The following is a 16,829-nucleotide window of genomic DNA, read 5'->3' as shown; positions in this document are numbered from 1 at the left end:
TGGGCTGCCGACTGGCGGGCCACGGCATGCCTCACCCACCTCTGAAGTCTCGACCGGCCGGAGCGCTTGCGCCGGTGGGAGACAGGGCGGGAAGATGACACGGGAGCCAACCGATACTGGGTCGACGGCTACCGCAGGAGGACGCCACGAACACATGCGCGGAAGTGCGTCGCACCGCGGACGGGGAGGGCGTCGACGTCGAGTGGAGCCTCATGAAGCCAAGCGGAGTCGTCGGCGATGAACGTGAGTGCGCCGAGACAGATCTCGCGGCCCTCCACCAAATCTCCGCACGAAAACATGATCAAAGGGATCGGAAAAATCGCAACTTCTCCAACTAGGCGCTAAGACTCCAGCCCCACGGTGGGCGCCAACTATCGTGGTTCTAACTCTGACAGTGAGGTAGGGGGTATGTATGGAGAGGCTAGATCTCAGCTATGGAGAAGTTGTACATACACCAGGATGTACGAGTTCAGGCCCTTCGCGGAGGAAGTAACAGCCCTACGTCTCAGTGCCCGGAGGCGGTCGACTAGATTATGTGTGTATGAATTACAGGCGTGCCAACCCCTGCTACTGAGGAGGGGGTGGCTTATATAGAGTTCGCCAGACCCCTCCGGTCCTTAGTAATGTAGGGTTAAAATACATTAAGACTGGGCGTTACTGGTAACGTCCCTATTAAAGTGCTATGATGACCATAAAGACTACTTAATAGCCGACCGTTTGCTTGCGGAGTGACTTTAGATCTCCTGTCAGTCGAGTGGTTGGCTTCATAGTCGAGTGGTAGCTTCCTGGTCGAGTGTCTTGAATCCGTCGAGTGGGATACCTTCAAGTCGATTGAAAGGTGACTTCTTCCAGGGATGTCCTTGGGTAGGGCTCTTAGGACAGGTCCATGCCCCTACCCTAGGTACATAGCTTCATCAGCGTTGTCCTCGGCCGAAACTTTTAAACCCATGTTCCAGAGAGAAGGGGAGATCGAGAGGCCCGAAGGAGGTTTCGCCTCAAGCAAAGTAGAGAAGAAGTCCCGCACGTGATTCATAATAACATATTGGTCCGAAGACCGCACCCCATTGATGATCGGATTGTTGATACCACGACGCCTCCTCCGACCGTTCGCAATGGCAAAAAAATATGCAGTGGGGGAATCGCCCTTTAGCGTCCAATTAAGCGTGCCCCGCTGTCGCCAATACACCTCAGCCTGATGGTGCAGTTGCAGTAAGGCAGCCTCGAGGTTATACCTCACAGACCAACCATCCTCGGAAAGCCCAACAGAGTCAGCAGTCAAGTCTAGTGCCAAGATTTGGGTCTCGAGGAAATCTTTGGAGCGACGTTCCTCCGCCACACGGTTGCGGGACCAGCCTCTAAGGAACTTACGCAGGTTGTAGGAGCAAGAATGCCAGTCATCCAGAGGACCGAAAGAGCGCGAATTAGAGGAGAGCAGATGAGATATCTTCATAGCAATCATATCACAAAAACCATCCACGAGCAACCAGGAGGCATCAAATTGAAATCTGGCCGGAGGTCTAAGGTTAACAGAACCGTCGTCAACAATGAGAGGGGTATGGTCAGAGCCAACTATACATTTGGCACCAAAGGAGGCCCTAGGAAAGAGGGAGCCCCACCTAGGACATATGAAAACTCTATCAAGCACAGATCTAATAGGATTAATCTGGTGATTAGACCAAGTAAAGTGGGCTCCAACCCGGGGAAGTTCACGAATAGCATTGGAGCTGATAAACTCATTAAAAGCATTCGCTAAAGGCCAGGAGAAGATATCGTTACTTTTATCAGAAGGGTGGAGAAGAAGGTTAAAATCACCCCCGATAACCATCGGGAGGTTACAGGATTCGATCTTCACAGAAAGTTCATTAAGAAACAGAGGAGCAATAAAATGATCAGCAGGCCCATAAACCACTATTACCTCCATTAGAATATTCTGCGCTCTAAAACAGAGAACAACACTAACCCAAAAGATCCCATGGTCATAAGCAACAACATCGAAGATGTCCTTATTTGAGCCTATCAAAATCCCACGCGAGTGGCCCGAGGAAGGTAAAACATGTCAATCAAATCTATCCATACCCACGATGGCAGAAAGTTCATTAGGGGAAAAGGACTCCTTAAAAGTTTCAACCAACCCCACGAAGTCAATATGGTTCGAGCGGATCAGATCTTTTATTTGGTCCCAACGCCCCCTAGCGTCGAACCCTCTAATATTCCAAAATAAAGCTTTCATTTATAAGAAAGATTCTTAATGCGGAGACTAGACCTACTAGGAGCCACGCAGGTTTTAACTCTTTTAGAAGTGCCCCTCCTGGAGGGACCAGGCTGGGGCTGGCCACTACCAACACCCAGACCCGCCTCCGGACCCAGAGGGTCAGTAGACACAGTAGCGTCGGAGGCAACGGCCTCCTTAGCTTTGGCAATGGCTGCCTGAGCAGCCTCGTTAGCCCGAATGATTGCAAGAAGAGAGCTAGGAGAGCCCACATTAGAATCAACCACCACTCCCACATCCGACATGATTTTAAAAAGATGATTATCCGACAAAGTAGGTAGAACCAGACGAACCGGAGAGGAAACACCGGAATGAGTGGGATGAGTACCTGGGATAGGAAGATCCTTCGCAGCAGCCCGCTTTTCCGCCCGTTCCAGAACAGAGCCACCCGAGTTGGCCACCCGCCGTCCTTTGCGAGCCGTAGACGCCAGCGACCGAATCGCCTGCGACCGAGGCATGGGGGAAGCCGAAGACCGACCAGAGCGAGACATGGACCCGAGCTCCTTGCCGAGGCAACGGCAAACACCGGCAGTGGATTGTTTAGAGCCCAGAGAATTCCTGCTCTTAGCTGAGAATTTGCGCACCGAGGATTTCTTCTTTCGCTAGGACTGGGCACCCACCCCAACACGCTCAGGGGAGGCAGGGAGATCCTCAATCCCGGAGCGGGTGGGGGAGATCGGGCGGGCCGGGAGGTTGGAGCAGGCACCAGACATGGGGGTAACCGCCACAGACGAAATCTTCAAAGAAGCAGCACCAGGAACATCTGCCATGGAATTAGTAGGAGGGATCGCCAAAGACTCCCGAGGGCTAGCACCAGAGGGAGCTTGAGACTGGAACAATTCCCTTTCAGACGCAGCCAAGCCATCCCATTCAGATTGGGTGAAACGGAGATTGGAGCCACCACTCTGGTTGTTACCGCCCATCGATCCATCCCCATCCTTATCATGTTTATCCGTGGGATTAGAAGGAGGAGAAGGGGGAGGAGGGGGTTGATAGGCAGCCGCCCCCTCCACCCGCACCCTGAGCCTGATACCGTTGGGAGAGGGGAAAACGTCGATCGAACCATGAACACAACTCGGATCCAGGCACCAAATCTTCATCCTAGCGGGGCCAACCTTGGTCAGAGAATCCGAGTCCACCTCCACGGGCTTCCGTATTAGAACCCCCATCGCCATGAGAAAATCGGACGAGCGGAGACCAGCTAGTAAATCATTAATGAGCACCCAGACCTGAGAGAGAGGGCCAACCGCCGTACCATTGCAAGTTACCGGCTTGACCGAGACGACCAGTTGGTTGAGGGGAAGGGTAAAGCTGGTACAGGAAGCAATCATCCGCAGGCACTCCTTGGAGGGGAACACCACTGAAAACTCATGGTCAAATATCTGGGACACTTACCAATCCCATCCAGCCTCATCCCAGATCCGGAGCCCATCGAGTAAGGTCTAGGGAGAGATCTTCTGGTCCCTCACATGAACAATAGCAGCATTCGAAAGCGAGGGGGCCACCTCCAGAGTAGGCAGATCAGAATCAAAAGCAAAAAAGGCACAAACAAGGAGACCCGTGCCAAACTGGAGGAGAGAGGGAGGTTTCAGTCTATTAGTGCAGTTGACCATGAGGTGACCATCAGATCGGCAGATCAAACAGAAAGGGGGGTTGGTACAGCGAGATTGGAAGTGATTGGCCTTGTGGCAGGCGAAGCAGGTGAGCGCAGAAGGGTTGCTATGGGAGGCAACGGAGGGGCGAGGATGCGGGAGGGGAGGAGGAGGAGGCAGGATCCCATCCCCCACCCCCGGAGAGGAGGAAGAGCCAGGGAAAGGACCGGAGGGGCGCCGCGCCGGCCCCACGAAGGAACGAGGCGGCGGACGGGATCCCACCCCTGCACCAGCCGGACGAGGAGGAGGAGGGAAACGCCCCGGGGCGGGCGCGCCGCGCCCCGCGCCGGGCACAGGCAGAGAACCCGAGGAAGAAGAACCCCCACCACCAGAGGCCGCCGCCGCCTCCCATGGATCCACCACAGGAGGAGGAGAAGGGCCAGATCCAGGCCGCGGAGGCCCAGAGCCAGGGGCGCACCCCTGCTCCAAGCATCGCGACCAGTCCGGACCAGCAGCCCAGGCCGCACGGTCCCGAGCCGCCTGCTCGCGGGCCGCCTGCTCCGACTCCAGCTTGGAGCGGAGCTCAGCCTCGAGCTCCAGGTCCACCGCCGACGAGGGAGACGCCTCGCGCGGCCGCTTACATCCCGACACGGCCTCGCACGACGAGCCCCGAGATTTGTCCATGGAGAGAACCGCGGCAATGGAAAGGAGAAGGGGAGGAGGAGGGCTAGATCTGACGAGGCGACGGATGGGAAAGCGATGACGGCGCAGATCTGCAGCGGAAGCCGGAAACCCTAACAGAGGGGGAAGGGAGCCACGGGGGATCCATAAGTAGCCGGTCGAGGCCGAGCCCACCTGGGCCAGACGGGTTCAATGGGCCAACGAAGAGGGGGGAGGAGGCGGTACTGCGGGGGACCTAACCGGATCAAAAGAAATTAGAGGGGGAAAGTCAAAGATAGACGAGAGAGGGGGAGGAGATGGCCCACCTGGAGGGGCAACAACGAGAGGCCCAACAAGCCCCCCAGATGGTCCATCCAGCGGCCCAATAGCCAACGGAGCGGCCACCAGATCTAGGTCAAGCGGCACCGACGGCACCAACCGCCCCGGGAGCCCCGCCGCCGGCGGCGTGGCAGACGGGGAAGCACCACAGGAGGAAGATGAAGATGGGGAGCCACCAAGCTCCCCATCAGGGGCGGCACCCAGAAACCCAGAACCAGATGAAGCAGCCGAGCACATACCGGCCCTGCCCCGACGGCGAGAAATCCGGATCCAGCCAACACCAGGATCCACACCAATCAGAGGCCGAGCCCTCCCACCAGGAGCAAACTTGCGGGGACGGGGCGCAGGAGGGAGGGCCACTGGCCGTGCCGGAACTGCCGGCGAGCAACAGGGCGAGGGAGGAGCAGCACACAGATCGTCATCATCGGAAGCGAGAGCCCAAAAACGAGATCCCAACGCGGGTAGAGGAGAGGGGGAAGGGGGGAGAGCACCGGCACGCGGGCAGGGGAGCGGGTGAGGGGCACAACAGCGAGGGGAGGGGACGACGCCCGGGCCGCCACCGGCGACGGGGAGGGAGAAGGAGGGGCGGAGGAGGGCGCAGAGCGCCACGGGCGGGAGGAGGGGGAGGGAGACAGGAGAGCCATCTCTTTCAACCGAGCAAAGATAAACCGGTGCAATCGGATCTACATCAACGATGAGTAGTTGGAACGGCAGATACAAGATTTGAGATCGAAGCAAGATAGGGTCGCGTAGGTGCCGCGGTGATCCGCCAGCCATATCGTTTCGAAGGACCGCTGCAAGTTGCCGATCAGAGATGGGAATACTACTCCACGTCATCACACAAAAAGACAAAACTCCAAGCATTATCGATGGCCGAAGCGCGCAAGGCTGCAGACAGAGATCCCTTCACCGATATGAAAAAAAGACCAGGTCAACCACGACCCGGAGGAGGATTGGGTTGCGGGAGCAGCTTTGCCTCGCCCGCCTCCGAGCCATGGTCGGCCTCAGACCTCCGCGCCAAGCCACTGCCAAGGCCCATCAATGACCCGCCACACACCATACTTTCGCTGGAACCCTCGTCAGCCGCGGTTCCGAGCCAAGCTGCTACCTGCGAAACTTCCTCCGGCCCGGCCAAGTGTCGGCTCCGCCAAGCGCACCGCGGGTCACCTTCGCTGCGTGTGTTGTACTTTCCTGGAGTAACAGTCGATGACTTTTTCATCGTCGGGCTGCTGCTGCTGAAGGATGCAATCAAACATATTAAGGCAAGCAAAATCTGAAGGGAATAATAGTGGGTTTGTGTGCATAGTCGGCTGTACTTTGTATCAAGCATCTAGCCGTCGAGCCGCCGCCTCCTCTGCTCCAAGCCGCTGTCGTCGAGCCCTGTGAGCAGCCCCGGGCTCGTGTCATCTCGCCGAGCCACTCCCCTCGGAGTCTGTGCTGTCCAGCTCCGCCTAAACCGCCGGTTCCATCGCTTCGGTCGTGAGCCGGCCACACCTCTGTTGGGTTGTCCCCGCGGCTTCACTCGCCTCTGCCAAAGTCTGTGGCCGGTTTCCGATGCGAGTCGCCCCCTCGGCCCTATGTTAAGCTGTCGTGCGCCTGCCGCCTCCGACGCGATACTCCGGATCGTTGTAACGACGTTGAATCGACCGCGAGTCACCACCTGTTTCACCGATGTCAACGGTCAGCTCCGCAGAGTCGTCCCCGCGCCGGGTCGCCACTGCCAAGCCAACCCTCTTGCGACCCGATTCAGTGTTCAATAATGGCCAAATTGCCGCTCCCAGTGCGCCCTAACAGTAGAGCTTAATCAACATCAACTAAGCTGGCTTGCACTGCGCCATGTATTCTCCTGTTCGGCGGTTTTTTCAGCTACACGTCTTCAAAAATTCCAGCTTCCGCCGCCGTCTCGAACCATCAGCTGGGTTACCAATTTGTGACTCCTACGCGAGATCGTCTATTGCCTCGCTGCGGTTGACCCAAACGATCCGCTGGCTTATGCCACATCATAAAAACAAGTTAAGTCACTTTTATATTAAAATTTCATTTTTTCAGTCAATTAAATATATCCGGCACCTTTGAGTTAATCTCGGGGGCTATCGTTTCTTCTCATAAAGTTGACTCGTAAGGTTACCAAAGAGGACTACTTGCCACGATGCATAGTTCAAATATGGATGCCCTACATATCAGTAAAATAATTTTATGTCCGTTCTTCCCTAAGTCAGATGCAACTCGTAACCGACCAAGTAGTGGGTATGGCATTATCAATCGACTCTGATGCCTATCATGGACTTTGTCGACCCTGACCATATCATATTCCATGAAAAAGTCCACGCAAAAGCCTACTTAGTCGAGTCAAATAATTAGCAACTTGAACACAAGTTGACAAAATCATCAAAATTATTAATTAATTTTGTTTTATACATCATGAACGGTGTAATGCATTCATGTGTTTTATTTCAGGAACAAATAGCTTGAAGACGACTCCTCGAGTTGCCTCAAGCCTCGGGGGCTATCAAGCCATTGTGAAAAAAATGGACTTTGTTTGTTACCAAAACACAAGTTCACAGACCCCTGGGTTGTTAAAGGCATAAACAAACCCGGCACTCGGGGGCTACAGATGATAAACATGCTATTGGAGTTGGAAAAAATTCGGAAAGACCCGGCTTGGAGACAGAATCCAGCCTAGGAGGACAACCCGGCAACATCAACGTCGACACTTCATGACCCGGCAATCTCTTCATCCACATTTTGGCATCCATTACGTCAACGACCCGGAAAAAAGCGCCGCATTCAAGGAAGACAAAAGCATCAAAGAAATCAAGACCTTCCGCCCGACTCTTCGAGTCACCCGAAAGCTCGGGGGCTACTGTCGTGGATATGGGACACGGGTATCCTCATGGAGGTAGGCCGCAGCCCATCATGGGAGGTGGCCTAGCAGGCCGACTTAAACAGTTTGAATAAGACCTAGATTGCTATCCGTCTTGTAATAGAAAAAAGACTAGTCCTAATCCTACTAGAACTCTACATGTAAGCCAACCCCTTCAACTTATATAAGGAGGGGCAAAGCTCCCCAAGGGGGACAAGTTCCACAAGTTAGACAAGTTAGGTTTAGACAGACAACTCAAGAGCTCTCGAGATAGAGCACCTTTGTAATCGTGATCATCATCATCAATATCAATGAAGCAGGACGTAGGCTTTTAGCTCCATCGTGAATGGCCGAACTTGGGTGAAACCTTGCATCTCTCGATTCCGTCCAACATCTTCAAGCTACTACATAGATGTGTTGGCCTCACGACTAAGTTCTCACACTAGGACATCTGCTGTGACAATTCCACGACAATAGCCCCCGATACTACCCATAGATTCATCAAAATAAGCAAACAAGACATAGAAAACATAATCTATCAAAAACAGAATAGTCTGTAGTAATCTATAAACTTCAAATACTTCTGTAACTCCTTAAATTCTGAAAAATTAAGACAACAGAGGAAATTTATATATCAATGTTGTGCAAAAGAATCAGTATTTTATCGTGCCTCTGTTAAAAATGAGAATTATTTACTCCGCGCAAAAGTTTCTATTTTTCAGCAAGATCAAATCAACTATCACCGTAAGCCATCCCAAAGGTATTACTTGGCTCAAACACTAATTAAAACACCAAAACACAATTAGTACAGAGGTAATAATGTGTACTTTATTCAAGAACAGTATCAAAAAAATTGGGTTGTCTCCCAACAAGCGCTATTGTTTAACGCTGTTACACTACTAGGAAAAACCGTATACATAGAACTTTAGCAGTAGCGCGTGTTAAAAAAGCACGTTGGCGCTAAGTAGTAGTAGCGCGCTGATGTAAACGGCGCTACAGATACACTGGTAGCAGTAGCGCGCCTGAACATAAAAGTGCTACTACTAAAATTTCCACGGCTTAGCTGATAGGCTACACATAGTAGTAGCGATCTAGGTAGAACCGCGCTAGCGCTACTTGCTTTGTAGCAGCGTGTTTACGCTGAAAGGAGCTACCGCTAAATGAAATAAAATTATATGGAAAGCAAATAGAAAAGTAAATGACAATGAAAGAAATAGAAAAAGGTGAAAGGAAAAAAATAAAATGTAAAGAAAAATAAATGAAAAAGAGGAAAAAAGAGAAAGTAATAGCAGTAGCGCTTATCAAGGAACGCGCTGTAGCTAGCTTAGCAGCAGCGCACTTCCTGGAACACGCTACTGCTACTTCTGACTTAACCACGTGGTTCATTCTTTCCCACGGCCACTTCCCCCAAATCTAACTCTTCCACTGTCACCGCCGCCGTCGCCCGTCGGCCGCCGCGCGCCCACTCGTCGCTCTCCGCACACCCTCTACGCCGCCCCCCGACCCCAGATTCGACGCCGCCCCCGACCCTGACCTCGACGCCGCCCCCGAGCTCGACGCCACCCCCGACCCCTCCGCCGCCCTCCGCCGCGCGCCCGAGCCCCGACCCCAACCTCGACGCCGCCTGCCCCTCCCTCGCAGCAGGCACCCGAGGTGAGCACGCCTGCCCCTCCCCCTCCCCTACCTCTGCCTAGGGTTCTTCAAATTTTAGTTGCCTATGTCTGCTACCACTTTCCACCCCTAGGTTCATCAAATTATATGGTAATCAGGGCAGTAGTTCTTAGGTACTAATTAGTTAGTAAGAACTAGGTACTAATTAGGTACTAGTTAATTTTTATTTAGAATAAGTTTATTTTTAGTAAGAACTAATTGAATTAATAGAACTAGTTGAACATGTCACATTTGTTGTTATTTTTTTAGTTAAAGCAATTATTCCCGCATCGATGTCGACGATGCCTATCCCGCATCCTCGTCGTCGTCAACTCGACGGAGGACACCTGCTTGACCAGATGGGCCATGTCCGAGACTAGGCTCCGCCGCGCTGGTACTGGGAGGTGCTACCTACCGGGGGGCGCAGCTTGGTGAGGAGTCAGTCCGTCGTTGACCGGAACCTTCTTTGGTGGCGGTCGCGTGGGCCAGTGATGGTCCAGAGGCTCGAGGACCCCGCGGAGGTGGTACGTCACCGTGTCAGGAAGGAGGACGCGCATGTTGGTCACTACTTGTTTGCGTTGGAGTACAGGTTCTCCAATACCTGGCAGGTTCTCTAGGGATCTCATTGGAGCTATGATCCTGTGATGGTTCCTTCTCTTTGGGTGTCCACTGCACGCGCCGATACCCGTCGTGTGCTAGGGTTTTAGTTGTATTAGTGATGTTATATGTATGATACTATTCGAGATGTATTAGCGATAATATTCGATGATGTACGGACGCATGAGATGATTTACTTTTGCTTATTGAATGCATGCTAATTGGAATACTTATTTATTTTACAATTTGGTTTTGCTTATTGAATGCTCATGTCAATATGAGTCCTATAAGATATTTTGAAATGTATATCTTGTGTTGCTCAAATAGGATATGTGCTTGCCCAAGTGGCCGGTCATGTTTGCAGGTTACACCTCCATGTGGCCTATGTTTTGCCGGAGTGTTGATTCATTTCCATTCTGGCAAATTTCAGGCGCTCGATATGTACTATTTTAGCAAAGTTCATGCCGGATTTTTCCGTGAATTTTGGCATGACTTGTGCCAGAATATGTAGGAAATATCGAGTGCCCAGGATTTGTGTGTTGAGTATCCTGGTAGTTGCCTTCGATCGATTTTCAATTAATGTTTCAACTATGAACATAGGAAATGTATGACGACGAAAAGGATTTTGGTACTTGCGAATACTGCAAAGACGAGCGCGGCATGTGCGACAGAATCTTCCTAGATGATGATAGGCGCTTCAGCATCAAGCTGGACGAGAACTTTGAAGTGGATACAGTAAGTCACAACGACAAGTCTTTTTTAGTAATTAAGCATGACATCTGCTTCATTTGCTTCAACTTATAATTTAATTTTTTACTATTCTACTAGCGTATCCACTACCATGCAAGAGTTTTTGTCTTGGATAAGATAGGTTTCAGTCCTATGAAAACTACTATGGAGGTAAAGAGAGTTTACTTGAAGACCGAGCATGGTTATAGTTTCCACGCAAAATTATACAACGCAGACACCTACACCTATTTTGAATGCAAAACTTGGCAAGCACTATGCAAGACTTATGCATTTGAGCCTGATATGGTTATCACCTTTGATATTTATCCAGAAGATGATATTGAAGGTAATATCGACATCTGGGTCGATGTGAAGACGCCTCCAGTTATACCATTATGTGAGTTTCTCAAGCATATTTATGTCTTTGATATTGTTTATTCAAAAATAGTTGACAACTAATTTCTATTGACAACTTATTTCCGTTCAAGCAAACATGTCTAGCGCTCGGTATACAGGACCTACTACTGTCCGGGGCTAAACGAAACTGCCAGGAGATAAGTCATTATGTTTCATTGCTTGAGGATCTTCATGCTGTCAAGACAAATTATTTTTCTAGACTTAAAAATCTTAGTACTCAAAACGTGCGACCAATAGTGTTCGTACTGAACTATGGTCACATCTATTTTAGGAAAGATGGTAAGATTTTTACTATTTGTCCTCGGTGCATCTTTTGCATACATTATTTTTTAAGCTAAACTTCATTGCTAAGTATGTTACTATATGATGTTCTTCAACAGGGAATCACGATGAATGTTGTGCCTCATTGGACCGAGACTAAAGGTCGCATGAGAATGGTTAGCTTACTGCCAAGACATCCTACAATGCACTTTAGTGCATTCAGGATTTCCAAAAGCAAGAAATGCTTAATAGTGAGAGACTGGAGCAAAATTTTGAATGATCGCAGAGAAGTACTAGGGGGAAGCAATCAGAAGCGCAGCCCACGATTAGGAGACAGGTTCATCTGCATGCTCCAACTTGATGAAGCAGGAGTGCTTCACATGTTTTATGTTATTTTACCTGAGAGAGAGAGCAGCAGGAGTGATTAGCTAGCTAGAAACGAGTTATAATGATTAAATAGCTAGTGTTGGTGGTAATGACTATGATGATTATTATTAACTAGTGTTGGTGGTGATTAGATAGCTACCGCAACTAGTGTTGGTGGTGATTAGCTAGCTAGAATGAGTTTGAAGATGATGATGTGTGCTACACTATGACTATGATGATTAAATAGCTACTGTTGGTGGTAATGACTATGATGATGATTAAATAGCTTGTGTTGGCGGATTAGATTCAAGTGGAGGCAACATGTGATGCACATCGAAAGTACTAATAGATCAAGTTTGTATTAGTAGTATACTTTTGACATGCACCACATGTTGCCTCCACTTGAACCTAATCCACCTTCATTTGACACACTGTTATGGACATATTGATATAACATCCTCATAATTGTATTGTACCAAAATTTGTATAACGGCGTATAAATACACTAAAAATTAAAAAATAAGAAAAAGAATACTAGTAGCGATGGAGAGTACACACGCTACTACTAACTATATTAGCAGTAGCGCGGGAGTGAACCAACGTTGTGGCTATATGTCTTAGCAGTAGCGCGTGTCGCACGCACTACTGCTAAGGAATAGCTGTAGCGCCTTACTAGTAGCGCGGTGTCCCATGCTAGGCATAAAAACATGGAACTAGATGTTGTAATAGAAGTGAGGGAGATCGTCCATGCTCATCTCATATTCCCTCCTCTCGGCAGCGAGATTTATTTGTGGCAAACAAAAATAATCAAAAGGGCTAAATTTGATAGGGTACGGATCTATAAGATCAAGTTTGGGAGGAATTGGTTCCTCCTTTCGCCCTTTGTAATTGATAACCATTTCTTCATTGTAAACGCTCCTTTGATTAAAAGCCCTAAGTTTATCCTTAAGCACAAAACCTAACTCATTCCTTTGCATAGAAAGATTATTGTTGAGCTCAGAAATTTTATCAATCAAAACATGAGTAGGAACTTTCTTTCTTAGGTTTTCGTTGTAAGCAGCATAATCCGGAGATTGCAATCTCCTAGTTTCTTCTTGATTAAAAAGGATCTCTTCTATAGGGGGACAACCACCATTAATATTATAATGAGCAAATATTTCGCCGGCCTCTTTCATGATAAACCTAAATTCATGAGCTAGAAATATAGTGGTGACACGCTTAACAGAAGGATCATGAATATTGGAAAATTCTAGTAAAAGCCTTTGTGTGCATGGATGCATGTGAGCAAAGATATCACATCTGCAAGTGTAACACCCTCGATGTGACTATAGCTCCCACGTGTCGAGGCATGACTTAGAGACATAATCGCATTGAAGGCATATGTCGCAAGTTAGGCAATCTTCACAACATCCCATGTAATATAAATAATAAAGGGGAGATAGCAATAGTTGGCTTACACTCGCCACGTCAATCAAGTACATAAATAACATTACATCATCCAAACACTCATGGCCCGACTACGGCGCCAAAATAAAAGAGAACCCAACATGCGACAACGGTCCCGTTCACCCCCAACTTGGCACCACTACTGATCATCGGGAAAGGAAACATAGTAACGTTGAGAGTCTTCGTCGAACTCCCACTTGAGCTCATACGCGTCTCCTGGAGCGGAATCATCAGGCCCTGCATCTGGTGTAATAGTAACCTGTGAGCCACAGGGACTCAGCAATCTCGCACCCTCGCGATCAAGACTATTTAAGCTTATAGGTAAGGCAAAATATGAGTGGAGCTGCAGCAAGCGACTAGCAAGTATAGTGGCTAACTTATTCGCAAAAGAGAGCGAGAAGAGGAGGCAAAGCGTGAGCGTGAAACTAGAGAGCAACCTGCGCAAACATTACTCCAACACCGTGTCCACTTCCCTGACTCCACCGAGAAGAGGCCATCACGGTAACACACTCAGTTGATTCATTTTAATTTAATTAAGGTTCAAGTTATCTACAACCGGACATTAACAAATTCCCATCTTCCCATAACCGCGGGGACAGCTTTTGAAAGTTCAACCCTACAGGGGAGTCCCAACTTAGCCCATGACAAGCTCTCACGGTCAACGAAGGAATAGACCTCCTCGCAAGACGTTCCGATCAGACTCGGTATCTCGGTTACTCAAGACACTTCGACAGGTTAAAAAAAGACCAGCAACACCGCCCGAATGTGCCGACAAATCCCGATAGGAGCTGCACATATCTCTTTCTCAGGGCACACTCAAATGAACACTACGTACAACTAAAATCAACCCTCAAGTTGCCCCGAGGTGGCGCTGCAAGTGGCTCTATTTGGACCAACACTCAGAGGAGCACTGGCCCGGGGGGGTTTAAAATAAGATGACCCTTGGGCTCCGGAAACCCAAGGGAAAAAGAGGCTAGGTAGCAAATGGTAAGACCAATGTTGGGCATTGCTGGAAAAGCTTTAATCAAGGCGAAATATCAAGGGGTTCCCATTATAACCCAACCGCGTAAGGAACGCAAAATCCGGGAACATAACACCGATATGACGGAAACTAGGGCGACAAGAGTGGAACAAAACACTAGGCGAGAGGCCGAGCCTTCCACCCTTTACCAAGTATATAGATGCATTAAGATAACAATATAATATAATGATATCCCAACAAGTAAATAAATATTCCAACAAGGAACGGCCTCCAATCTGCACCTGCTACTAGCAACGCTATAAGAGGGGCTGAGCAAAGCGGTAACATAGCCAATCAACGGTTTGCTAGGACATGGTGGGTTAGAGGTTTTACATGGCAATTTGGGAGGCTTGAAATCAAGTGGTAGGCATCATAGCATTGGCATAGCAAAGAGCGAGCAAACTAGCATAGCAAAGATAGTAGTGATTTCGAGGGTATGATCATCTTGCCTGCACAGTTGTCAGAGTTGACTGGATCCTCGAGAGCAAACTCAACGGGCTCCTCGTTAGCGAACTCGTCTCCCGGCTCTACCCAAACAAGACAAACAAGTAACAAGGACACAATCAACCACGTGCAAGACCAAGCAATACGGTGCAAAGATGATATGCTATGCGGGATGCGATGCGGGATGCAAAATGCAAGATATGACAGGAAATGCATGAAACTGGCCTCAACTTGGAAATCCAAGTGTGCCAATGGAAAGATGAGATGAAATCGCTTGAAAACGATATAAAGAACGCTGGAATCGGAGTTACGGTTTGGAAATGGCAAGCGATTCAAATATAACACCGGTCTGCGATTTACAGCAAGTAGCCAACTAAATGCAATGAGATGAACATGCTACAGCAACGAAACATGACAACTAAATACATGGCAGGGATGCACACAAGATGCTTAGCAAAATTCTAGCACTGAGCTACGGCCAATCCATCCATTAACAGGTTCAAACAAGCATGGCTAAAATGCATATGGCAAACAGATCTCAGACTTGGTGAAATTAACACTTGTCTGGAATTTCAGATCAGGTAGCCCTCTTCGGAGCCACAAAACTACATGTTACAGGACCTGAACATGGCAAAGTAAAGCATGGCATGGAGCTACTCAAAGAGCTTAACAAAAGTCCCTTAGTGACCTTGAGCCAAAAGGGATCAGAAAATACAATTGCAAGCATGTGAACATAGCAAAAACATAATCAGTTTTCAGACTTAGTGAAAACTGGAGCAAGCTGAAATATAACTCAAGTAGGCATGTTTACGAGCTTGATGCACTCACTACGGTGCAAGTCATGGCAAGACAAGCATACACCCATCAAGAAGGCACAAAATGCAATCTAGACATGGCAAGAACAATAGCATAGCATGCACGGATCAAACACAACATCACCGGCAAAATTGCAAACAAGTTGACAATCTGCCCAGATTCACAAAGTAGCAAAAGTAGAGCTCGATTGACTCAAGCTAGGTTGCTCCATAATTGCAAACAAAGACATGGATGGATAGAGCACTACAATATTAACAAAACATCCTTACTGACCATCCTCAAAAGAGGCACGGATCACTAGGAAACAACATGAACATATGACTACATGAGATAAACAGCTCCAGGACTTAGTGATCCCTGAAAACAGAATTAGCAAGTGCAGCACTTTGCAAGCTTGCACAAGTCACCACACACATCCCAAAAAAACATGGTTTGCACCTCTGGAAAGATGACAAAACCCTTAACAAAACACATGTAGAGCATCAGGGCACAGCATGCACACATTAAACATGGCAAAAATGACAAAAACCTAAACGGAGTAGCAGATCTGACAATTATCTCAGGTAGCCCTCTTCTTATAGCATTTCGGACATCAAGATGAACTCAAATGAAAATGATGCAATGGAATGAAATGATGTACTCTCTGAGATGAACATTTTGATATGCTATATGCATGAATCGGAGCTACGGATGCAAAGTTACGGGGCTACGAACATGAGCACTTGGACTGAGATTTCCGGGACTTACTGTTCACCGGACGGATCTAGGGTTTACTGTTCACGCACGCGAACCAAGGTGGCGGCGCGGTTCGCCAGATATGGTGAGGACGGCGGCGGCAAAGGTCAGCGGCGGCGGATCCGGCCGGGGCGGAGTCGGCGGCGGCGGTTGCGGCGGGCGGCGCTGCGGAGGCGGCCGGAGGCAGCGGCGGCGGCTCGGGCGGCTGGAGGCTTGGCGCGGCGGCGGCGGCGGATCCGGCCGGCGGCCACCAGAGCGGGGCGGCGCGGCAGGGCGGCGAGAGGCAGAGCGGGGCGGCGCGGCAGGGCGGCGAGAGGCAGAGCGGGGCGGCGCGGGAAGGCGGCGGGAGGCGGCGCGGGAAGCGGGCCTTGAGGGCCGGCCGTGGGCTTCCCGGGCCGCGCGGTGGGAGGCGGCGGCGAGGCCGCATGGCACCGCGCGACTGCGGAGGCGGCGGCGCAGAGTGTCCGGCGCGGGCGGACAATGTCCGGCGCGTCGGAGGGGATTTTTAGGGTTTCGGAGGTAGGAGGAGATCCGAAAATCGGGGGGTGTTTAAATAGGCATAGAGGGAGCTAGGAGAGTCCAAATGAGGTGTGGTTTTTGGCCACGCGATCGTGATCGAACGGT

At 49.7% G+C, this 16,829-nt stretch overlaps 1 pseudogene; it reads right to left on the bottom strand.

The window, feature by feature from the left end:
• Window positions 1–2,226: 2,226 nt before the first annotated feature.
• LOC147985504 (uncharacterized) lies at window positions 2,227–3,600 on the bottom strand (annotated as a pseudogene).
• Window positions 3,601–16,829: the final 13,229 nt, after the last annotated feature.

This window comes from Triticum urartu, chromosome 2A, assembly GCF_056163025.1.
Source record: "Triticum urartu cultivar PI428250 chromosome 2A, HENAU_Tu73, whole genome shotgun sequence".
In the NCBI taxonomy this organism is placed as follows: domain Eukaryota; kingdom Viridiplantae; phylum Streptophyta; class Magnoliopsida; order Poales; family Poaceae; genus Triticum; species Triticum urartu.
This window is presented reverse-complemented; position numbering and strand designations above follow the sequence as displayed.